Source organism: Globicephala melas, chromosome 9, assembly GCF_963455315.2.
Source record: "Globicephala melas chromosome 9, mGloMel1.2, whole genome shotgun sequence".
NCBI classification, from domain to species: Eukaryota; Metazoa; Chordata; class Mammalia; order Artiodactyla; family Delphinidae; genus Globicephala; species Globicephala melas.
In genome coordinates, this window is record NC_083322.1 from 94,087,934 (window position 1) to 94,113,032 (window position 25,099).

A 25,099-nucleotide genomic window follows, 5' to 3' on the forward strand; every position below is an offset into this window, starting at 1 on the left:
GAGGGAGAGGATTTTCTTACTTGTTCCTTCTTACTCTTTTTTTCGTTTTGAACTTAAAAAAAAAAAAAAAAAGAGGCTTTTTATTTGTTCTTCAGATGTCACTTTGGGTGAAATAAAATAAAAATCCAGAGTTTTCTAAATTTACATGTTGGCAGAGTGAGAAGTCACCCCCTGAAAATAGCTATTTCTTTTCCAAACAACTTGAGGCTTTCCATACGCACTCAAAAATCAGTAAAAATTCCTTGTTCTTAAATAGAAATTGGCAAGACCTATGAGTCTATCCTATTTTAGCTCTTTACTACAAAATAAGTTAGCTCTGTGTCACGGGTTAAGTCTGACGCTCCATTTAGACCTGTCACTACCTTAGAGCACACCAGACGCTCGAATTCATCCATTCATTTTCTACCACAAAGGAAAATCGATCCTTCCAATCCGATTCGCAAGTGATGATTATCAAGGAACAGGCTCATTTGTAGATTTATGATGAGAGACAGGTGCCGCAGAAATATAAAAAAGCAGACCTTTCAAGACATCCATGAGATGATACCTCCTAGACAAGCTTTTCTTAGGATCCACGAGAAACTCAGTCTGAACACTGTGAAGTAAAAATCAGTGAAGCAATGACATTGCTAATTGGTTTCTTCGTGAGGCAAAAAATTGGAACCTGTAATTTGTCTCAAGTTCTAGAATTGAGCATGGTAGTAAGAATATTCCCAGAAGCCTAGATTCCATTGCAGCATCATGGATGGAAAAAAATTGGCACTTAGAACAGCATGAAGATTATAGATATCGGGCTGGGGTGCTCACCAGTCCCAAAGAAGCAGGGAAGCCAGGAGACAGCTGATGCGTTTCTCTCCTCGCAGATCTGTGGATGCCTGATGTCTGCCTCCCCCCCTTTCACTTTCATTTGACCTGTTCTCACAGGAAGACTGAGGGTAACTAGTCGATGAGTAAGGAATCAAGATCTGGACACATCTTCCCCAGCAGGAATGCTCAGGCTCCATCCTCCCTTCCACACCCCTCAGGAGCAACAGCAGAGAAGAGGGTTGGTCCCTCCAGGATTTGGAGACGAAGTCAGGAAACTCCACGCACTCTGGTGAATGTCGTACCCATGCCTGTCCCTCCCCTCCGGAGATGATGCTGGGAAGGCATGGAGTCACCTATTTCTCAACGAGATGGTGGGACATGCTTTCAGACAGGAATGAAACTAAGAAAGCTGCAAATGGAAACAACCTAAGTGTCCATCATCGGATGAATGGATAAAGAAGAGGTGGCATTATATACAATGGAATATTACTCAGCCATAAAAAGGAACAAAACTGAGCTATTTGTAATGAGGCGGATAGACCTAGAGTCTGTCATGCAGAGTGAAGTAAGTCAGAAAGAGAAAAACAAATACCGTATGCTAACACATATATATGGAATGTAAGAAAAAAAAATGTCATGAAGAACCTAGGGGTAAGACGGGAATAAAGACACAGACCTACTGGAGAATGGACTTGAGGATATGGGGAGGGGGAAGGGTGAGCTGTGACAAAGCAAGAGAGAGGCATGGACATATATACACTACCAAACGTAAGGTAGATAGCTAGTGGGAAGCAGCCGCATAGCACAGGGAGACCAGCTCGGTGCTTTGTGACCACCTAGAGAGGTGGGATAGGGAGGGTGAGAGGGAGGGAGATGCAAGAGGGAAGAGATATGGGAACATATGTATATGTATAACTGATTCATTTTGTTATACAGCAGAAGCTGACACAGCATTGTAAAGCAATTATACTCCAATTCAAAAAAAAAAAAAAGAAAGCTGCAAGATATCAACTGCCCTAAAGAAAAGAACCATCTAGTAGTCAAAGGCCAGCCACCCCCAGGATACAACAGGAAGATGTTTAATGAGGGTCATTCAGGGAAGGGTCATCAGGAATTCTCGGGACAGCTGAGTCAGACCATCAGAGCAGTGGTACGATGGGAGGGCTCAGGGCTGAAGGGGAACCGACGTGGATGGGACAGCAGCTGTGGGACCTTGGCCGTGATACTCACCACCTTCTTGTCCTAAATAGTCCAATGGGGAGGATACCTACCTCCTGGGGGTCTTGGCAAGTGAATATAACTAGAGCCTCATGTACTGAGCTAGTATCTAATAAATGCTGAATACGTGCATACAACTTACTTCACAAACTATACTAATATATTCCACTCCTAATATATACACATATACAACAGAGACAAATGTATATATGTACATATATACTCATACATACACATAAACACACACACGCACATGAGGGATGGCAAATATAGCATACTATGTGATTTTCAAACACTGAACTATTGGAACCCTTCTTTCAAAGCAAATCGTATGGTGTGAACACACCTGTCTGCTTTGTTCCCCAACCTGTCCGTGTCCCGGGAGCATCTCCTCGGGGTTCCCAGGACCTCCACTCAAAATCATAACACCACACAAGGTGGTTAAGAACATGAACTCAGTTATCGTTACATGCAAGAGCTCTGAAGGACCTGGACTTGAACTCAGGCTCATCCTTGACTCTGTCACTGAGGCGTGTTTCCTTATACACAACGTGGAACAATGACAGTGCTCTGCCAGGGCTGCTGTCACCACTGGCACAGGGCACTCAGTAAAGTTCTTGGTGGTTGCAAGAACCGTCCATCAACTTTTTTGTGTGTCACCTGTTTTCAGTTCAGCAAACAAATGTCCAAAGAGCAAGACTTTTGGAGACTGGTGTTCTCATGTCCTTGCTGTTCAATTTCTCACTGAAAGTTGATGACTTATTCATTCTGTCTCCAAATCAGGCTCTTGTGAGTTGGGCTAGCATGACCCTCCTCTAGCACTGAAGACTGACAAGAATGGCTTTCTAAGTCATCAAAGCCGAGCACCCAGCCTTGAACTACAATGGCCGTGGCAGCCACCTGACATGGATGTAAACATACATAAACTACAGTTTTTCCATAAAGCTGCTTTTAACCTTCCCTAACAGAGTCATTTCCAAATTCTTGGCATCTAGATCGTTTGTCATTTATTTTGCTTTTAACTGTAAAGCAAATCTGAAAGGGAAGACGTTACATTTAATAGGCAGATGTGTATTCACCCCTGGAAGAAAGAGCCATTCAAGTTGACGGCCAGAGGGGTGAATTCTATTGAAGAAAGAAGAGGTGGGAAATGTCAGGAAGGCAGTCACCAAGTTTTCCATATAAATGACATATATCATTTCACAAACTACCCTAAAGTTGACCTGGTAAATATTTGTCAAGCTTGCTAAACATCTTCATGTGTGGATTACAGGCGCACGAGGAAAAAAAATTATAGGTGTCACTTTCTCGGTTTATATTTTTAGTAGATACACACAGAGATTGAATTGAAGATTACTGTTGGCCTCTCATGACTCTCTCTGCCTTTGTAGCTTTCGGTTCTCTCTTTTCTGGGGCTGTATGTGGCTCCATGGTTGGAAGGCAAACACAAACCATGGAGGAAAAGAAACAAACAACAAACAAACATTCCGGGAAGAACACTGAAATTTAGAACTGCTCCAAGAACAGGGATCCCACGCTATTTATGTTGTAGCCAAAGAGTATAGACATAGGCCTGTGACCCCCTCAAACTAAATCATAAAACTGCTCTCTAGGAAAAAGATGTCCAAGTTGTAGAGGGTTTTCTGGGTGGCCAGAGCATCACCGAGGGGAGGAGCTATGGTTCCATGACCCCTGCATCTTGGCTCATGCATTTAAGACCCCAGCCTGCCCATCGAGGGATAACGTCCCCTATACTGCTTCCACCTCTCTGTCTTCCCAAGGCCATGAAGACCCTAGGCGTGGCTGCCATTTTGTTTCCATATCGCCCAATGAATAAATGAAGTATAGCTTCAGACAAGAAAGCAGATGGGAATTATTTTTATGTTCTCCCCAAAGACAATAAAGTAATATAAAGTTTGTGTTTGTTTGTGGAAATAATTTAACTTTGGATTAATCCTTTTATAAGGTCATGAAAATAGATTACAATGAAAAGAGTAGAGATTCTTACTAGAGCCTTTTAAACATTATACTATGATAAACTTAAAAAACAAAAAAACATGTATTGCAGAGAGTAACTGGATTTCTTAGTTAAAATGAAATATCATTATATAATCTAATTTGTTACTGCCTTTTCATCTATCTTATTGGGTTACTAAAATGCCAAGATTAAAATCACAGTATTCCATCACTTGCATTACCCATTATGAGAGCATTAAAGAAGGTTTATAGGTTGGATTATTACAATTCGCTTTCATGTTGCTTGGAACACTGGAAATGTACACATACCCCTTGCATTCTGCGGTACGCATGAGAGCTTCAACTACCCGAAGACTGAGATGTTGGGGGGTTTTTTTCTACATAAGTTAATTTTTGTTTAATTTTGTTCTTTCCGTAAAAAGTACACACTCTTCATATTCAAGTAGTGGCTTAACAGGCAACAAAGGGGAGCTACCCCTTATAATGTATTTTTAATCAACTAATTAATTACTCAATAAGCACAGTTCTAATAAACCAAATCTGTAATAAAACATGTTGCTTTCCATACAGCGACAGAAACAAATAACGAAAATGTCCGCGGCTCATACACTAGACACCGTTGGAAATCTGCATAGTCCTGAACTTGGTCTTTTTCTCTATTCAAGGTGAGTTTTCGGATAACTGCTGCCCCGGAATCATCACGCGCCCCTGCAATGTACACATGGGTGTGCTGGTTATTTCCCACTTTGCCAGCCTTCAACCCGGAACCTCTGCATGCCCTGAAGGCTGCACTCTGTGGTCTGAATCAGCAGGCTCCCTTTCCCTCGGGATTCCACTACGCAGATGCACCGGCAGGAACTGGCGGCAGAGGGGAGACAAGTCAGGGTATGAACTCCCCTCCCTTCCTTCCACTAGTTACAGTTCTGCTGCTGGCATTCTTCCCCGCAAGGGCCCCGCTCCCCAAGTGCGATCCTTCTTCCTTGGCTCTAGCCCTCATTGCCCTTGTCCTCTGCTTGCACCTTCAGGCTAGGGCTGGTAACCTCCTCAAACTTTTGCTAGTCCTGGAGGCTCTACTATCATTTTCCGAGCCCTTAACCTTGTCCACACCTCTGGAAATATCTGCTCCATGGAACTGCCAGGGAAATTGCTAGCTGATAAGATGGTTCAGTTTCAAATCTCATTTTCATCTTCTCTGCAGGTAAAGAGTATTTCCCATGAATTTTTAACTGACCTAGGCCTTTTACAAGTTTACCATATTGGATTTCAATTTTGAAAAGCTACATGTATAACCACACAGATGAATATTTCAATGAGATGTTCATTCGATATACATTTTATTGAAAATACATTTACTAAGAATCCATTATGATTTTAGCACTTTGGGGGATTTCAAGAAATATAATATATGGTCATTTGGTCCCTGCTCTCAAAGAGTTTATAGTCAAATGGGGGGAGGCGAAGGCACACACACATAAAGTGTATAGAGAACAAGTCTTACCTGATGGGTCAAAATGCATCAACAGGAGCCTTCCAGGATGCAGTCTGGTTACGTAAAATATGCAACATGAACCGTGCTACCAAGAGTAGATAAGATTTGGATAGAAGTAGCCACTGAAGGTGAAGGGACATCACTTAATGTACACGTTAATGCTAAGAGGCTGAATATTTTCTCAGAGGGAGAATTCAAGGGCTATGGTTGATTTCTTTAACAAAAAAAAAAAGAGAGAGAGAGAAAGGGAGAGAAATATTTGTTTTAATGGGGAAACATCATTTCAAGGGATTTGAGAATGACCTCCTTATTTTTTTTATTTTTTATTTTTTGCAGTACACGGGCCTCTCACTGTTGTGGCCTCTGCCGTTGTGGAGCACAGGCTCCAGATGCGCAGGCTCAGCGGCCATGGCTCACGGGCCCAGCCGCTACGCGGCATGTGGGATCTTCCCGCACCAGGGCACGAACCCGTGTCCCCTGCATCGGCAGGCGAACTCTCAACACTGTGCCACCAGGGAAGCCCAAGAGCTGTACTATTTAATGTTTAATAAGAAAATATACATAAAGCCTTTAGCCGGGGACCTGTTACGTGGTAAGTTCTCAGTAAATGTTGGCCCCTATGACCAACACGCTCATTCCTACTGCTGCTGTTGCTACTAGAGCTCTGGGTGGTCAAGGCTAAAGCCACGCTGCTTTCATTGCATCCTTGTGCATTCCTTTCCTCAGTTCTGGAGCCGGCCTGGGTTCAGCTCTCCTGACATCCTTGGTGTCATCTAGGAGGGTCCCCCCCAAACCTCTTTGGACAAAGCAAAGAGATTAGTGACTTTACCTGACCATAGTAAAATGGATGGGATTTTCTTTTTCCCCCTGAAAGTAAATTCAAGGGCATGATTATTCTGTAACTTCACTGCCATGAAAAAAGAAAACGTGGAGGTGCGGGGACGAAAATGTCAAAGTCTGATTTCTCTGACATTCCTGCCAACTTTCCACTGATTCTAATAGATTGGAATTGTTTGGAATTTGATGAATTACCAATACCCCCCAAACAGCAGGCAAAATGGCAAACTAATGTCCTTTTCCAAGAAGAAAACACACTTCAAAACAGAAAGATGTTGAAACACAGCAGTGTGGAGTGACCAAGGACTGAGTCTCATGAAATTACAGCATCTAGAAAATCTCTGGGTCCTATGGCGTTTGTTCCTCAGTGTTACATTTTCTTTCTTCTCTTTCTTCCCTTTCTTTTCTTTCTTTTTACTTTCTTTCTTTCTTTCCTTTCTTTCCTTCTTTCTTTCTTTCTTTCCTTCTTTCCTCCTTTCTTTCCTTCTTTCCTCATTTCTTTCTTTCTTTCCTCCTTTCCTTCTTTCTTTCTTTCTTTCAGGTGTTAACGTTTTCTGATAATGTAGAATTCTATCAACCATGACACCCTCTGGTAGGATTTGAGCCACAATACCCGCCAGGTATAAGGAAAAAGGACAGTAAAGTAGTACACAAGATTCAATTAGAACTGCTGATTTAATTAACTAAACAAACAAGCCTGTGCTTGTATCATTTACCTGGAAATTTCCACCATTTAACGTCAACAGATACTTAAAACATCTCAAGAGCCCCACGCCAGGATTTAAGTGAGACGCTCCCAGCTGGAGGCTTCAGATACTGAGTGGACATAATTAATTAGAAACAGGAAGTTAGGTTCCACAGTTTAATCCTTGCTTCACGTTGAGTCCTCTTATAGATGGTATGGAGGACATTTATAACAAAGACAGGGCGCATCTGGAATGCTGACCCAAGGAGAGATGAGGCTTCTGTTTTAACTGATAATTTTGTAAACATTACTTCAAGAACCAGCTCGAATAAATCCTTTATCCACAGCAGTCTGGCACGTTGAGCTCAGGTGTGTCTTCCAGGACAGGAGCTGGTGTGGACTTTTTCTCTGGGACCATCATCATCATAATCCTTGTAATTATGATGATGACTGTTAACTACAGACTAGAGTGTTTACTGGGTTGTCTCTTATCATCCTTGGCCAGATGCCTCTGACTCACACTTTCCCTCATGCTTTAAATCACCCCTATTTTAAGTGATAACAGAGATGTCCATCAAGGAACTATTATTATCTAAATAGCTCTCCTCCAGAAGAAGACCCCCCAGGTTTGCCAGGGGCCTCTGGCTTAGTAAAGGTGAAAGTAAGAGGCCCTTTTAGAGTGCCACGCTCTTTCGATTTAACTGGAATTAGATCTTCTGAGACTCTACTTCATGTTGATCAAGACTTTATATCCCAGGCACGCTTCTTGATATTCTAGACTTTTAACCCTTCTTGAAATGGAACAGGACCCTATGGTCTTTGCTCCGCCCCCGCAACCCACGTCCTCTGCCTGCCTTTTGTCTGTGGAAAACTTTAGCCAAAAAATAAGTTTAATCAGAGGAGTGAGAAAATGGAGAAACAAAGGAAAGCAGTCAAAGGAGACCAAATAATAATAATTTAGTCGTTAAGCGTAGTCAAGGACTTTTAGTTCCTTCTCAAGGGCTATAAAATAAAGCAAACTTTCCTTTCCACCAACCTTGCCTCTTTATTGGCTTTTGAGCGGTGAGCAGCCGGACCCCACTTTCAGTTACATACTGAGGGTGTCAAACTTTTCCAAAATAAGTTAAATATGAAAGGTGTATATCTAATGATCTAACGTCCTGGGGGAACAATTTGTCTATATCATTCCATAGGAAAGAAGCATTAAGCTCTACATAAGGACACAGCAACGTCCTAGGGTTCTTGTCATCCTGGCTTTGGAGAACTTTGCTCCAGGCAAAGGGAATAACATCATGAGAGGCTGAAGATCCGTCTGGCCACTGGAAAAGGAAGCACACAGCCTCTTGCGGCACTCTGTTCTTCCTCATGAAAGCAAGTCTTCTGACACCGCAAGTAAGGATGGATTGAACTTACTGGGAATATCTATATGATGTGTGGAAATCACCTGTTCAGATTACCCCTCAGAGAACCTGCATGGGACCACAGCCTTTCTGAAGACAGCTCTTTGGGCTTTCCTTTTCTCATCTGTAAAACGTGAGGATCTGGATGAGATGATCTCCACTCCACCCACCAGGGTCAAAGTATCTTTTGGTCCTAAAATCCAACGTTTTCTATGATTCAAACCATTTGTGTCCGTCTGCCTTTGAGCAGCTGTGACAATTCATGTGACCAAGTCTGTAACTTGAATAAAGTTTAGTTTGAACATTTAGTGACACTTCACTTGAGTCTCATTTTCCTTCTTTGCTCCCTCTTCTTTTCATTTTTAAAAAAAAAATTTGATTGAAACATAGTTATTTACAATGTTGCGTTAGTTTCAGGTGTACAGCTGAGTCAGTTATATATATATTCTTTTTCTGATTCTTTTCCATTATAGGTTATTATAAGATATTGAGTATAGTTCCCTGTGCTATATATGGTAGGTCCTTGTTAGTTATTTATTTTATATACAGTAGTGTGTATATGTTCCCTGTGCTATATATGGTAGGTCCTTGTTAGTTATTTATTTTATATATAGTAGTGTGTATATGTTAAGCCCAAACTCCTGATTTATCCCTCCCCCTGCTCCCCTTTGGTCACCATAAGTTTGTTTTCTATGTCTTTTGCTCCCTCCTTTTTTTTCCCACATTCTATTTTTTATTGTTTAAACATCTTTATTGGAGTAGAATTGCTTTACAATGGTGTGTTAGTTGCTGCTGTATAACAAAGTGAATCAGCTATACGTATACATACATCCCCATATCTCCTCCCTCTTGCGTCTCCCTCTTTTGAATGGCATTGCCATCATCACTGCGATTGATGTCCCCCTGCCCCTGGCCACTCTGGTCTTCAACTTTGATATTTCTCCCTGGAGAAATGAAAGCGTCTGGCTTTACGCTGATTGGATTTGTATGATGATGGATGAGCAAAAATTGCGACCATGTGAACGGTTCGGTACTGAGCCTCAGCTTAAACCCTAAAGGAGCTTTACCAGTGAGTTCATGGCTATTAGATGTTTTTATATTAACAACACTTTTCCCATCCAGGTTTGTGCATTTTATCTTTATTCTTTCATATCCTGAAATTGCTTGGATAACAGAGAGGGTTTATATATTATACACACACACAGACACACACAGACACACACACACACACATATTTCTAAGAGCAGCCTGAACTTTTAGGGGAAATTGAAGAGGCTTTGTGTCAAGTACAGCTAAATCCAGCCTTTCCATATCAAACCTCTGCTAGAAAATTACTGTGCAGATGATAAGGCAGAAAGATATAATAAAAAGTGACTCTACTCAATTTACACTGCAATATTGGTATGACTGAATATTTCTCATTCAGGTGCCTGATAAAATCGCTAAACTGTATTGCAGATAAATAAAGGAGGCTTCTGTCAAGAATAAACACCATTAATCATGAAGTCTTACCCTCTGAGAGCCTGTGCTATGCATCTGCACGAATACACCAACACAACCAGCAGGCGACATATACTTCCTCGCTTTATACCCTTTCAGGCTGAAGTCGGCCTCCTTTTTCACTTCGTATGATTCAGGCAGCAAGAGCATTTTGAAAACACTCTCTTTACATTTTAACTTTACACTCTGCAACTGGGTCCTTTATTACAACATTGAGGAAACATCAGCTGGGTTCTTGGGGGAAAAAAATCCTCGACGATGAAATAATTTTTTGGTTGATTACAAACCTACACAGTCAATATATATATGATCTATACTGTATTTCATCAAAGCTAAGATGCTATTGATCTAAAGACCCAGCATTATTTTAGGAACCACTCAGAAGGATGGTTCTTCCTTATCACCTTCAATTTTTACTTTATACTTATGAAAAGAGTTCTTTCAGGCTTATTCGGACAGAGGCTTTGTCATGTATCACTGCAGTACTTGCACAAAAAGGAAAATCTAAGGCAAAGTAAGTTTATTGAGATACCTGTTGCTGTACACCTGAAACTAACAAAATGAAACTAAATTAAATTTTAAAAAAGAGATACTGGAAACTTCCTCACGACTGCCACTTCCCAGTAGCAATCGTAAAATACAACAGACTGTAAGATACATTCCAATTTCAGAGATGTTAAAAGGGGCAGAAAAGATGAACTTAGAATAGATGTGGCTTAAATATGGTGATAGCCACGTATTCGGTCATTCTGCCATTTGTCAAACACTTATGACGTGCCAGAGGCTGTGTTATGTGCTATCTATTTGCTCCTTCATTGAATACTTGATTCACATGGGACTGAATAATTCAACTGGGCTTGGACAGAGTAGGTAATCTGATAGCAAATACCCAAGCTGGATTCAAATCAGGTCTATAATTGTAAACACAAAGGAAAATTACTCCAAGACAAATACAAGTATGTACATCCATGCTTAAATGCACTTATATTTTAGCATTATTGAGGCTTTTACACAACCAGGACAGTATGATTTTCCAGTGACCTTTTCACTCCCAAGGGAACTGATTTGAACATTCACAGATTCACGGGGCACACAAGGCGCCCAGTGGCCCTGTGCGCTGGTGGCCCAGGGATGTGTAAGGCATCACTAGAGAGTGTGGGGAAAAAAGCAGGAGGTACCACCAGAGTTTGTGCAAGAGTCTCCCAGCAGATCTTCACAGGAGGAAAGAGGGTAGGAGAAAAAACCGGCATGTGGGCCTGTACATATCAGGGCCAGGATGTTTTCACAGATTCCTCTTCTAAGGAAAAAAACCATGAACAAACCTCAACTTTCCATAACCGTGGGATGTTAGAAGGCATCTGAAAGATCATTTAATCCAATGATTTTACTTCACAGATGAAACCAAGGAGACCCCGAGAGGTCGGGGCCCGTGTTCAAGGACCCAGTGGATCTGTGGCAGAGCCGAGATGGAAATGAGTGAGGCCCACATCTATGGTGAAAACAGCTTATACAGAGGCTCATCCGAAGCCAATCGAGTTAGGTTGGAATCGAGTTAGGTTGGCATTTTCAGGAATTACACTTTGAAACCCGGAAAAAAAGCATTATCATGGGCTAATGTCACCACCATTCTATTGGGTGGAGAGGAGGAATGCTCAGAGGCGATTACTCAGCAAAGCTGTAATCCAGTCCTACTTGTAAGGGATGTTTCATTGTGTTACACAGGAAGTATTCCAACAGCTGTGTTTTGGCTCCCTGGGGGATCTGTTTTCAGAGCCCACTCCAAGGAGGAAGGGCCTCTTGTAGCCAAAAGAGGTTTAATTCCCATCTTCCAAACAAATCCTCCCCGTGTAAAGAAGCACCGTGATCCCGCAGAGTGGATGCATTTATTTGCCGAAGAGAACACAGACTCTCACAGAAAGACTGGGCCCCGCAGTACGCAGCCATTCCAACTGACACCAAGAGCTCAGTTCGAACCAGGACCAGCAAGAAGATAAAGGATCCCAAGAAACCGGAACCAGGCCCTGGCCACACGGCTCGGGACCTTCCCCAGTTCCTTAAGGAAGAGCTTCTGTGTCTATACGGGCATTCACACTGCATATAATTTTCATCACAGGTTGCATGTTCAGTCATCTCTGAAAAACTCTTTGGTCCTCTTTCGGGAAGTTTCAAGTCAAAACCACTTCCAGGCACATTGTCAACAAATGGAGGTTCCCTGTTAGGTACAGCACACCCTACCTGCGTGTCAGAGTCAAGTTTCTCATGGGTTAAAAAATGGTTCAAAACAGGTGAACAGACCCCTTAGAGAATTCTGTTCTTAAGACAGCTGAAGTTTTTCTGGCGGTATCGCAATGCTTTCACAATACCTATCATGAAGGCATAATTCATTAAAGAATCAAATATTTAAACTATATTAGTAGAGGTTAAAAAAACCGTAATTCGTAAGTCTGTTCACTGCCCATCTCTGTCTCAGTCATAAACTGTACTTCAGAAAACATATACACACAAGAAAATATAACGGCTATGATTAGGATATCTGCATAATTTTCATTATTGTTGTTCGTTATTTCTACACAGACATGCATTTTGTACAAAATAATTATGAAATTCCAGATGTAGATTTAACTTGAATGGAGCTAGCGGGCTCCCTCCCACCCGGCCCAGGACAATTTATGTTACTGAATTCGGCATGAGTATATGAACCTGAACTGTCCTCTTTCAAGAGCCTGAGTCACGGTGAAGGGACTAGTACCCTCCTTCCGTGAGTTTCAAGCTAGCGATGATTCAACAGCAGCTATGTTTTTATTTTTTTCATATAATGTATTTATTTATTTTACATCTTTATTGGAGTATAATTGCTTTACAATGGTGTGTTAGTTTCTGCTTTATAACAAAGTGAATCAGTTATACATATACATATATCCCCATATCTCTTCCCTCTTACGTCTCCCTCCCACCCTCCCTATCCCACCCCTCCAGGCGGTCACAAAGCACCGAGCTGATCTCCCTGTGCCATGCGGCTGCTTCCCACTAGCTATCTATTTTACGTTTGGTAGTGTATATACGTCCATGCCACTCTCTCGCTTTGTCACAGCTTACCCTTCCCCCTCCCCATATCCTCAAGCCCATGCTCTAGTAGGTCTGTGTCTATGTTTTTAAACCAGAATGAAGCACTACTCTCTCGCTAATGAGGTTACAAAATGTCTTTAGGTCTCCGTGTTAGGGGCACTTACAAGCACTCTGCTTAGCAGAGGTCCACGGCACTTGGAAGCTGTGGACTAATCACCCAGGCCGGAATCAAATGGGCTGGAAGAATTCGGAGACTTGGCTCCGAGGAATGTAATTCATGCAGAAAAGCGCTATCAGAGCGAGGCCAGGGAACCTCGTGGGAAGAAAGCAAAATAAACAGTTCAACAAAGAAAACAAAGACGGGCCAATAGCCTTTTCTAAAGCTTGAGTACACTGAGACTTCAGTGGGGTCCCCCAGACAAAGACCTCATCAAAGAACACCCTTGCAAAGCAAACAGACCCTGAAGGACGTTTCCCTCCTGCACTGGGGGAGAAGGGACCAGACTCTAGTTTTCTGTCTTTCCAATTCAACTTCCTCTCACCTTCCTCCTCCCAGCAAACAAAGAAACACCAAACAACAATAATCAAAATAACGGAACAGTCCTATGTTTGTCTGGGTCCAAAGATGGGGGGAGGTGGGGAAGTCCAGCCAAATTAAAAATGGTGCAGTGTAATTTCTGACTGTGTTTCAGGTCACGGGAAGGCCCTCACCAGTGTACGACCCGTCTTGGTCAGAGACACACAGCCTGCTCTGCACACCCCAGAGATGGAGAGAGACTCATGAAGGGCTCAAGGACTTTCACTTTGAAAAGTCTCACAAGCAGCAAGGGACATCACCACCCGGGTGCGGGTGCCTGTCGACTTGGAGAGAATCCCTCCATAGAGCTCAGTGCAGCCTTAGGCCTGAGGTTGGGCCTCTGCTTTCAGCAACCCCCATACCCCCGATTCCCTGACATCTGGCAAACTCTTGAATTGGACTCTTCTTCACTCCATCCAGTAACTATTGATACATGTATCTCAGCAGCCCTGAGATCCAAAGTCTGAGTGACCGGATTTTGATCATTAAAACAAGATTAAAATACTTCAGGCTGACTTTCTTTTCTCCTCTTGACTACGTCCATGAAGAAGAGATCATGCAGTCTTTTATCAGCTAAGCTCCAGGACAGGCTGAGATGACCACGAGAAAAATGGACAGACGTCAGCACCGTGTACGTGTGTGTGTGCGCTTATATGTGTATGTGAGCATGTAAATATATATATATATATATATATATATAGTGTGTGTGTATATATGTATATGAATATATATGTGTGTGTGCTTATATGTGTATGTGAGCATGTAAATATATATAGTGTGTGTATATATGTATATGAATATATATGTGTGTGTGCTTATATGTGTATGTGAGCATGTAAATATATATATATAGTGTGTGTGTATATATGTATACAAATATATATATGTGTGTGTGTGCTTATATGTGTATGTGAATATATATATAGTGTGTGTGTATATATGTATATGAATATATATATCTGTGTGTTTTGGGGGTGTATATGTATATCTGTGTTTATACATGTATGTGAGTGTGTGTATATATATATAGTGTGTGTGTATATATGTATATGAATATATATATGTGTGTTTTGGGGGTGTATATGTGTGTGTGTTTATATATGTATGTGAGTGTGTATATATATAGTGTGTGTGTATATATGTATATGAATATATATGTGTGTGTGTTTTGGGGGTGTATATGTGTGTCTGTGTTTATACATGTATGTGAGTGTGTATATATATAGTGTGTGTATATATGTATATGAATATATATATGTGTGTGTGTTTTGGGGGTGTATGTGTGTGTGTTTATATATGTATGTGAGTGTGTGTACTATATATATATATATAGTGTGTGTATGTATATATGTATGTGAGTATACATATGTGTGTGTGTGTGCATAGTGAAATAACAGAAAACGCTTACGTTAAAGAAACTGAAAATGTTAATATTAACACAATCTCATATAATCCTAATTTTCATGTGTTATATCCCAGGTAAATACAGTAGGAAAAACCTTTAAAAATCAGAGACCTCTTTAGAAGTCTGACTGCCTTTTGTCCTGATTTAACCTTTGAATCTGTTTCTGAAAACTTTCACGGGTGTGCACAGTTTATGTTGAAAACCATGTATGCTAGGAAGATGGGGATTTTGTTCATGGGGGAGTCACAGATCTCTTTGAATAGAGGCAAGAAGCATTTTAGGAAGCTAGCAATGCTTTCTTTGGACCCTGTCTTCAAAATGTAAATCATATTCAAGCAACAGGGTTTGGTGATTTGTTTTGCAAATCATTTGGCAGGTCATTTAACCGTCAGTACATCTCTTTTCCCACCTTACATAATAAAGATACTGTTCACTTCTGGTGAGCTTGGCAATATTTGAATACTATTTGAATGTATTTGGAAGATGGTGATTCTCTAGTTAGTGCTAAACTCATTCTAGGTAGTAGAAGACACACATGAACCTTGTCAGGCCCTGGGAATTATTTAATGCACTGAGTTAATATAACTCCCTCAGGCAGAAGCTCTTACTACTTAGGAATGACTGGGGCCTGGGGGGTGGGTGGGCGGTGTCAGGTTCCTTAGGAACTATTCACAGGTACCCACTAGCAACCAGCGCTGAGGGACCCTCACAGGTGAACTTGTAAAAGAATGCCTTCAACTGCCTGCCGCTCATTCATTTTGGTATTAATGAATTAGATTTTCAGATGGAGGCTAAGTTCCTATTTCCTATAACAGTCCCAATGGCAAAATTTTTAATGAAATTATAATCTCTCTGTAGTTGGATAAGAAAGTTTTAAATATCTATAACTCATAAACATGTGGGATGTTTCATTACCCAGAATATTAGTGGTTGAATGTTAGAAAATCTATAGCTTTGGATTAGAGATCCTTATTTTTTTTCTTTACTGGAAAGGTACAGTCAGCCCTCTGTATCTGGGGTTTCACATCCATGGGTTTCAACCAACCATGGATAGAAAATATTTGGGGAAAAAAAATTTCTGTAAAGTTCCAGAGAGCAAAACTTGGAAACTGCAGCATGCTGGCAACTGTTTATGTTAACACTTACACTGTATTAGGTATTATAAGTAATCTAGAGATGATGTGAAGTTTATGGGAGGATGTGCATAGGTTATGCTAATACCATATCATTTTATATAAGGGGCTTAAGCATCCTTAGATTTTGGTATCCAGCAGGGGTCCTGGAACCAATTCCCCACGGATACAAAGGGAGGACTGTACTCTCATGCCCTAAGGTAGTTCCTGCCACTTCCTACCCTTCTGAGTTCAATTTCCCTAGCTGTGTGGAGGGAGAGAGAGAGAGACAGGGAGACAAACAGAGACCGTGGGAGAGGAGAGATGGAGGTGAAGGGTATAGATCTCTCATTACACTTGACGTTTATCAACACCAGTGTTACAAACATTGATACAGTGTCACCAGTTCCGCTGGGTTAAAGCAGGAGGTAAACATGGGACCAATGCACCATTTAACTGGTTAATTTTTACTGCAATGTCACGATGCCCATTACTGTTCCGATACGCCTCTGACAAAGATCACATCGGAACTAAAAATGGTCCATATATTTATTTCAAATTTATTTTCAATACTGTTATCTAATGCATGTTCTGCAACACATCACTACCCTAGGACTCAGAGGATGAGTCTGAAAACAGACTTACCTCTTGCTCTTTCCTTTTAGTATGCTTAGCTGGCTAGGATCACCAAAGATGCAAAAGTCTAGCTAATTTGTTACTTAGAATTCAAAAAGTTAGCAGGCAGGTTCCTGGAAACAAATCTGCGAACATTGTATTTTTTTTTTTTTTTTTCTGTATGAATTTCACTGGGGGCAGGGGTGGAGATGCAGCAATAACAAAAAGAAATGAGTGACAGGCAGCCCTGTGTCCCCAGCCTTTGTTCCCCTGGGGAAGGGTCTGAAATGAACTCAGCCTGCTGAGCGGCTATAGGAAATGGCATGTCTTTGTTTAGGTTTGGAAAAAGCAGGTTCTGTTACCTAAGTGAGGGAGGGATGGCCACAGAGGAAGAGCTGCAGGCAGCTTGGGTTTGGGTGGTATTTATCACCTAAAAACTAACCGGAAAGTGCCTTCCCATTGGGACAAATTCTGTGAAAGTTCAATTTTCTCCAATGCACACTTTGAAAACTAAATACAACGGTGGCAGTAAATTTCTGTTTTCTTTGAAGCCAGGCTTAACATGAGTGGAAGCATTGTACACAAAGAAAAAAGTCTGTTACAGTCTAGTGCCCCCCAGGCCCCTGCAACAGGCTGGACGGCAGGCTCTATAGAGCTGGCAGCTTCTGGTTCAGTGGCCGTGAATACCTTCAGTCAATATCTGCTCCCGGCCGGACTGCTGAGCCCAGCACAAAGAACACAGGAATTTATCCAAGAAGCTGGCTCTCAGACTCTCTGAATATGCACTATAATTAGGGCCTGCTTTCTCTGTAACCAATGACCGAATTCAATATTTCAGTCATTAGAAATACTGTAAGACAAAACTATTCTACATAGGATGGATAAACAACAAGGTCCTACTGTAGAGCACAGGGAAGTATATTCAATATCCTGAGATAAACCATAATGGAAAAGAATATGAAAAAGAATGCATATATATGTACAACTGAACCACTTTGCTGTACAGCAGAAATTAACACACTGTACATCAACTATACTTCAATAATTTTTTTTAAAGAAAGGACTATTGCAAAACAGAAAAAAGTAGTATGCCCTTGGAGTACCATTTATTTTCCTCATGTTCATTTCTTAATGCAAAGTAAAGTGTGGGTGGGTTCATCTGCATTGATACCGCCAGCTCATCAAAATTTTTAAAGTTTAGGAATTGAAACTCACCAATATTTTCATACTTAGACTGGGAACTGTGGATGTACGTGGTCTACGGTAGTGCTTGAAAATGAGGCAGACTTTACATTTTTTCAGTTGATCATAAGAAATGATACCCAAACAATAAGACTTATTTTCTTTTTTGTGAACTGATACGATATGCAACAAGAAATGTTGGGAATAGCAGTGGGAAAGCCTGAAAGTCGAAAATATGGTGCATGGCATCACTTATAAAAAAAAGAAAAATAAGGCAGAGAAAGCGGGTAGTGAGGCTAGAAAGGGGGTGTTATTTTAGATCAGGCCTTGGGAAAGTTTGTATTTTAGACTTTGCGGGCCATGTCTTTTATCTCAGCCGCTCATCTCTGCCCTTGATTGCTAAAGCTGCCATAGACAATAGTAAGTAAGCGGCAGTCACTAGATTCCAATAAGACAAGCCATGGGCCGAATTTGGCTCACAGGCCATAGTTTGTCAATCCCTGTTCATTAGATGGTTCTTCATTGAAGACCTCTCTGATGAGGAGATGCCTGTGCAGGGAATTGTATGAAGTAAGGGAGCAAGCCATGGACATCTTAGGGAAGAAGGTTCCAGGCAGATACACGTTATGATCTCATCCAACATGGCTTACATTTTATAGGGTACACGGCTGTAATCGCTGACCATTATTTATCCATGTTTTCATATGGTCTTCTCAAATGCTACTGTTTTTTTTTCAATATTCTACCAAGTGGATGAATCACAATTCACCCAATACTCCATGTAGCTGGATATATAAATGTCCAGCTGTTGGGGGTTACAAGTTCTACAGTAGCAAACCTTGATGTGTATCTAATTCTGTTTTGTTTTGCTACAGACAAGGCTTCTTCCAGCTCTTCTCCTCACTGCCATGTTCCTATCTTAGAATTCTGCAGAAGACGATGACAGCCAGTGACACTGAAAATTTCCTATCAGGTATTGTTAGAACTATTTGGGCTCATCCAGTAAGTATAAACTAGAGCACCAAAGGCCCCAGTGTTCGTTTTCATGAGCAGAGGATGAAAGTCAAGTGCAAGGAGTGTAGTGTTTGATGTCTAGGTTTAAATAATGGCACAACCATTAACTTCTCTGTGTCAAGGTTTCCATATCTTGGAAAGGAGGCTAGTGATAATAACTCCATCCTAGGGCTGAATATTCTAAGTACTACGTGAGATAGTTTTGTAAAGTTTCTAAAATTGTGCCCACAGTAAGTAGTCAAAAATGTCAGTTATGGGGGCTTCCCTGGTGGCGCAGTGGTTGAGGGTCCGCCTGCCGATGCAGGGGACATGGGTTCGTGCCCCGGTCCGGGAAGATCCCACATGCCGCGGAGCGGCTGGGCCCGTGAGCCATGGCCGCTGAGCCTGCGCGTCCGGAGCCTGTGCTCTGCAACGGGAGAGGCCATGGCAGTGAGAGGCCCGCGTACCGCAAAAAAAAAAAAAAAAGTCAGTTATGGCCATTATTGTATTTTTTATGTGAATGGTCTTGTCATTTCTTTTTCCCCCTTATATTTGGAATTTTGGTATTCATATTACATTATCAATTAAAGATTGATAATTTCATTAATTTTATTTCCACGTGAGGGGCCTGAGAAGCAGCCATTAAGTTCAATGGTACCTAGTCACATAAGGTGACCTCAGACTTTCACAACCAGTAACTAATTTAATATCAGGGAATTCACTTGGCAGTGGAGAGCATCTGACATTGCAGTAGGTATTTATATTAACATCATCTTCAGAAGGAATCAAGTTTTTGATTTTGAGTCCTCAGTGTGCTAGCTTTGTTGGCATGAGGTGACACGCTCTACCAAAGTAAACCAAGAAAAACAAAAGAAAGAGGATGGCAGTCATCCTGCACTGGCCTAAAAAAGGAGAGGCCATTATCACCATGGAAAACAATATTTATCCAGGAGCCACTCTGCAAAGGCACGGGCTCAGCCTAGCAAATGCAAAGACATACACAGGTGGTCTGTGCCCCCAAGAGATGTGATTATAAACTAGTTCATTTTCTTTTCTTCTCTTTTCTCTTCTTTTTTCTTTTCTTATTTTGGAGGGTGGAGGTGAGTGTTACAAAACGTTAGCTACAGTATTTGCTGTATAGGCCTACCTGGGAGATATTATGGGTCCCAGATCATAATAAAGGAAATAAAGCGCATCACATGAATTTTTGGTTTCCTAGTGCACATAAAAGTTATGTTTCCAGTATAATGTAGTCTATTCCGTGTGCAATAGCATTATGTCTAAGAAAAAGCCAATGTGCATGGCTTCATTAAAAAATATTTTATTGCTAAAAAATGCTAACTATCAGTGAGCAAATGCCGTTGGAAAGATGTATCCATAGACTTGCTCAGTACAGGGTTTCCAGAAACCTCCAATGTGTAAAAAAATTAAATACCTGCAAAGCACAATAAAAAAAGGTATGCCCGAAATCTGATATGTCATCACACTTTATCAGTCTCAATAACGTTTACGGTAGAGCACAAACACGGGGGAAAAGGACTTGCCTGTGTTAATTTTAAATTGTACTATTAAAATATTCCAAACAAGTTATGCCCCCAAATACAAACACAAGGTTTTGCTCAATCTCTACATTTTTACTGGAGGCTTTCCCTGTGAATGAAAATAATGAAATCACTATTACGTATTATGAGCCCATCACCAAGTTTTAAGTAGATGGCTAGGTTGAAGGCTGCTTTTGAATGATTATTAGATGAATTCCCACTAAGCAACTCACACAAGGTGCTGAATCCAGGGAGGGAGGAGAGGACGGAGGGAAACTGAGTAGTAGTTCTGGTCATCCACTTCCACTTTCTTTCTCTAAGCTTTTACCATAATACTCTATCTTTTCCTAGCGCTTCCTCTGTCTGGAAAGAAATGTATTTATTCTTACTCCAAACTTGCTACTGGTCTCCCCGCTCGGAACCCTAAAAGGCAGTCATAACCATGGTGGCGGCGGGGGGAGCCTCATTTATTTCCAAATCCCTCTCTCTCCCAGCTCATATTAATGATCTACCGTGTCCTGTCCTCTCCCCAGGGGCCAGGAAGTGGACCACTTTTAGTGGGAGAAGCAGCTCTTCACACTTTGGTGAAATAATTCCAGTGAGTCAGGCAGCCTTGGAAAGAGGCACGTTGACTCAACTCAGAGAAGAAAGAGCTGCTGAGTAGAAGAGAACATGAGTACTCCTTTCCCCCAGGAGAGAAGAGATGAGGCTGATTTTGTAAAATGAATTAGTTAAGTGGATGGTGAAGTGCGACAGACTGTCAGAGTGCTGGCTTGGGATGCAGCGCTGCTCGCATCCACAGCACGAGACAAGGGTAGCTCTCAGCTCCACTGTCAAGATCTGTGGGGCTCGAATTATTGTAATCAGTTAGTAACTGAGGCTGATCCTGCTTTTAAAAATGAATTGCCAAGCTCAGCAGAAGCAGACGGACAGTCCGCAATGCATATTGGTCCATAAATGGGGAAACTTGGGCTCAAAAAACCTGTATGGAAAAGATCGATATTTTGGGGACTTTCCTGGCGGTCCAGTGGTTAAGACTCTGTGCTTCCACTGCATGGGGGCACGGGTTCGATCCCTGGTCAGGGAACTAAGATCCTGCGCGTCGTGCAGTGCGGCCAAAAGACAAAACAAAACAAACAAAAAAATTACTTTCAAAAGTAAGCGTGCTTAAATGCATTCTAACACTAAAGCAAAGAAAAAAAAAGCACACACTCAAAATGCAAGAGAAAGAGCGCTTTCTTCATTAATGTGAAAGTAGTCACTTGAAGATACAACTGTTTCTAGTGGAGAGGGACGTAATATTCCCATTGTCTAAATTTCCAAGTAGAATTTTATTTTATTTTTTTCAACATCTTTATTGAAGTATAATTGCTTTACAATTGTGTGTGAGTTTCTGCTTTATAACAAGGTGAATCAGCTATACGTATACATACATCCCCATATCTCCTCCCTCTTGCGTATACATATATCCCCATATCTCCTCCCTCTTGCGTATACATATATCCCCATATCTCCTCCCTCTTGCCTATCCCATCCTCCCTATCCCACCCCTCTAGGTGGTCACAAAGCACCGAGCTGATCTCCCTGTGCTATGCGGCTGCTTCCCACTAGCTAGCTATTTTACATTTGGTAGTGTATATATGTCCATGCCACTCTCTCACTTCGTCCCAGCTTACCCTTCCCCCTCCCCGTGTCCTCAAGTCCATTCTCTATGTCTGCGTCTCCAAGTGGAATTTTAAAACAAGTAGTAATCCTTAGCCTAGAGAACACCATCAATTTCCGTAGGTTACAACGATAGCTCCTGGAGTTATGCAACCCCACAGCCCTGACGGAAACAGTGCAGAGCAGGAAGCAGAGAGAAGACCAAAAGTAGAAACAACCACGTGAAATTTCTGCCTTGACCACGTGGCTACAGATTCAGCTTCTATCATTAACGCTCCAAACGATCTCAGCAACGTCATAAAATATACTCATTGATATTTTTCTAAAACATTGTACTTTTTTCTACATGGCTTAATAAAATATGGACTCTGTGGTCAAAGCAAATGATTTGAGAGAGAACAAGACACTCCAATTAGCTGTTGAACGTAAGTTCTGGTGAATTCCGGGGAGAATAACTTTCAGAAGAAAAGGGAAAATTCCCCATATCCAGTGTTTCTTAATTTTCAAACTACTTGAATTAAATAAACATAAGGCAGGAATCATACATTTTTCTGACAACCTTTACATGACAACTCAGGGAAAGATGACACTGACGTTCCACGTCCCCCTTAGAAATCCCACATCTGAATTCATGACTTCGAGTTAAGAAAGGAAATCCTAATACATTCTAACATTATTTCCAGTACTGTATTTGTAACAATTTAAATGTCTATACTCTGTCTAACACTGCCTGACCATACACTCTGGAGAACACTGTGACAGTAAATCGGGTAAGCTAAAGGCATTCCATTTAACAAACTGGGCTCTTTAACACACACTGACGCATTTCCGTACATATTTATAAGGCTTGGTGGTTATTATTAGGCTGTAATTGCAGTTGTTCTAACACCTAATAAGCCATGGTTGGAAAAACAAAGGCAGGTTAATTTGTGATTTCCTGTACTCATTCAGAGGCAAATTAAGTGTCAAACAGCTAATACAGAATATATTTCATCTTCTGAGATTCTAATTTAATTCTGCACCATATCATTGACGCCTTAATACAGGCTGGTTTATCTAAAAAGAGGAGCAATTTACAAACCTCTTTCAATAGAATCATTAATGATAGGATACGATAGCATAATTATCGCAGTGTCTGCCATCCTTCTAAACAGAGACCTGCTGGCATTTCCATCATCAACACACATCCTGTTTCAGGAGACTTACAATTTAATTGTTGAAGTTGACACCACAAGAACAATCCTGTGCACGAAACAATGAGAATATCCCCAGATGTTGTCTACTTATAATTAAAAATATTTATTCTGAAAACTCCGTAAGCTCACTTGATCTCATTTTCTAGAAGCTAATTATAAAACAAGCATTTTGGAATTCAGCTTCTAGATAAAATCATTTTATTTTTCCAGGCTACTGCTTTAGCCCCTTGGCAAAGATGCGCTTTTAAGATTTTAGCAACCAAGCTATATTTGCCTAGATTACCCTCCACGCCTAAAATGACCTTGAAGGTCTACTGAGCATGCTTTACTGAGTGCCTGGCCGAGGGCTAGGCAATGCCTACAATCTAGCAGGGGCAGTGACCGCTAAACAATAACTGACCAGGCAAGAGGATTTGGCTGCGATAAAGGCACACAAGGTTCTCTGAGGAACAGCCTCTGGGACAGCCAGCAGAAGTGATTTTGAATTAGGCCTTGAGGCTGAGGAGTTTGACCAGTGTTTGCCAAGCAGGGAGGGGAGACCACTGAGGGTGATACAGACAGAATGTCACATTATAAGGCACAGAGGTGAGACTGACCCTAGCTTCCCAGAGCCTACTCCAAAAGCTCAGTGTCTCCACCCAGGACCCCGCTACGCCGAGCAGTCCCAGGAGACCACGAAGCACGTGCTCAGCACGCCCTGTGCCCAGCAATGACACTCCCCTAGCACCTCCAGAGCGTGTGTTGGGAGGCTCAGGACTATCTACAAGCCGTACATCATGAATCTTTGGTAACTAAACATTTAGGCAGCTAGAGAACAATTCAGTCAATTGCTCCAAAATTATCCTAAAGCTTGGCTGAAAAAGCAGGAAGGACGACCATCCCTCGGGATCTGAAGGGCACTGGTTCCACAGCCCTCACGGATACCAAAATCCGTGGATCCTCAAATCCCTTATATTAAATGGCACAGTGTTTGCGTGTAACCTATGAACATCCTCCTGGATACTTTAAATCACCTCCAGATTACTTATAATACCTAATACAATGGAAATGCTCTGAAAATAGTTGCCAGTGTGCTGCAAATTCGAGTTCTGCTTTTTGGAACTTTCTGGAATTTTCTTCTCCAATATTTTCAATCCAAGGTTGGTTGAACCCTCAGATGCAGAACCGGAAGACACAAAGGGTTGACTATATTAAAATCTATAAAAATCCCTGCTCAGCAGTCCTGTAGAAAATGCAGCCCTCTCCCCTAGGATTCTCCAAACTTGACCTGCCTTATCCTGTGGTGTTTTTATCTCTAGCGAGCTAATTCTTTGGATACAGCAATTAGGGCCTAGAACATACAGTGTGATCTATACGAGGGCTTGCTGTTCTTACATTCTGCCAAAGAACCAAGACTTGAGATTTTTACTGATAAATTCATATTTGAATTGAATTACAAGGCAAACCATAATGAATGCAGAGGAACTAGTTTATTCTATCATATAAACTCACTTTTTGAAATTTCTCTATAAGATGAACTTTTAAGAGTGAAGCACTCTGAAATCCCATAGAAAATCTGATTTAAATTACTTCAGCACTTCAGAGACTGGAGTCTGGGAGAAATCATCTGCATCTCCCAGGCCCGGTGGGCCCTTGCTGGCTCTGTACCACAGGGCAGATCCTCGTCTGAGACCCTTGTGGTCCCATCTGTACTGCACAACTTTGGTAGAACAGGATGAATCCCATAGCAGGTTTCGGCCTGAAATGATAATTTCCTTCCCTTTGTATTAGGGGGCTTTCAATTGGCGTCTTGGTTTTATTTGAGTGTATTTTTAGCAGGCTTTAGAAGCCTGTAAAT

The 25,099-nt window shown here is 41.5% G+C and overlaps 1 protein-coding gene across 2 annotated transcripts in view; it reads right to left on the bottom strand.

Annotated features, from left to right (window-relative positions):
* Positions 1–25,099, bottom strand: part of GLI3 (GLI family zinc finger 3) — a 286,648-nt gene that overhangs the window by 92,574 nt on the left and 168,975 nt on the right. The window lies entirely within an intron of this gene.